The 1469-nt window shown below is 33.2% G+C and overlaps 1 pseudogene; it reads left to right on the forward strand.

The window, feature by feature from the left end:
- The first annotated feature begins 314 nt into the window (after positions 1–314).
- On the forward strand, positions 315–433 carry LOC118613998 (annotated as a pseudogene).
- Positions 434–1469: the final 1036 nt, after the last annotated feature.

Consider the following 1469-nt stretch of genomic DNA (forward strand, 5'->3'; position numbering starts at 1 on the left):
TCTAAATCAACAAACACCTCCATTAATCTTTTATTTAACATGACATTTAGAAGAAAATGACAACAACTCAGCAAAGATATTTAAAACATCTAGACATTTATAGAAAAAAAATATGCCATCTAGTTTATATAAACCCCCAGGGAATAAGAAAGTGATCTTACTTTTGTTTAAGTATGTCTACCATATTCTACTGCCAACATTTTTAAATTAAGGATTTCCTCTCATCACTAAAAGGTAACACTCCAGCTTGCACACTAAAATCTGTACACTCATGTGAATAGTCCCTCAGTCATGTTGGTTTTTAAATGATTTTAGTCTATGGCCATGCCAACCTGAATGTGTCCGATCTTGTTTGATTTTGGAAGCTAAGCAGGGTTGGGCCTGGTTAGTACTTAGATGGGAGGCCACCTTGGAATACCAGGTACTGTAGTTTAAAAATCAATTAATTAACTAAAAATAAATAAATGATTTGATGTTTTCAAGGAAGTAGGCATTTTCAATTAACTATGGCAGTAATTTTCATCCTATTTTTATTGCAAAAATAACATATTCAGAAGAGTTTATAGAAGCATGCAGATGTTACCACCACATGGTTTAGGAAACAGAATATTGCTGATAACTGAGAAGTCTATTTATGTATACTTTCTAGAGTTTATCTTCCTCCCTCTCCCATAGACATAACCTTTATTATAATTTTACGATAATCACTACCTTCATTTTGTTATAGTTTCTTCTATCGACCTCTGTATGTATGCCTTTCTCTGAACTTTATGTAAATGGATGTATAGTAATAGTTTTCTTTAGTATTGTAAATATTTTGCTCAATGGTATGATTAGAAGGTTTATCCAGTTTGTGTGTACCTATAATTTGTTCATTTGCTTTGCTGAGTAATATTCCAGTATAAGAACATACCACTTTTTTGTTGTTTTATTTTCAAACACAAAAAAAGTATAAAGACTCTTTAAGACCTAAGGGAAAATATAGCCTGGTATGAACCTAATAATTGTATCTTAAACTTTATTTAAGACTATATTTTTATTAAATAGGAATTTCCAGAGCAATATTGTTCGACAGAAATTTCTGTAATGATGGAAATGGCTCAAAAATCACTTTCTATCTTTTTCTTTTTTCTTTTAAATTCTGTCATTTTATCAAGTTTTCCTGCCACTGGAAAAGGGTTACTGTTTATTAGTTTCCACAATTTAAAGAGTAGGAGCAGGATAGAATCTCTCACAGAAAGTCATTGAGGATGTTGTTAGGCCTGATGCTTTCCATAGGAATTCTGAAAACAGCAAAGCATTTACACCTCAAGTGAGAGAAATAACTGCTGAGTACACTCCCTGTATGCTTTGTCCATGTTAGGCTGTCGCTACAGCTGTGCAACAGGTGCACAGACTTTTTTCCTTTTAAAAAAATTTGCAAGTAGCCTCCCTGCCTTCACCCGCTCACTGGGTGGTCCTGAGCCTTA

This window comes from Rousettus aegyptiacus, unplaced genomic scaffold, assembly GCF_014176215.1.
Source record: "Rousettus aegyptiacus isolate mRouAeg1 unplaced genomic scaffold, mRouAeg1.p scaffold_m13_p_2, whole genome shotgun sequence".
Lineage (NCBI taxonomy): Eukaryota > Metazoa > Chordata > Mammalia > Chiroptera > Pteropodidae > Rousettus > Rousettus aegyptiacus.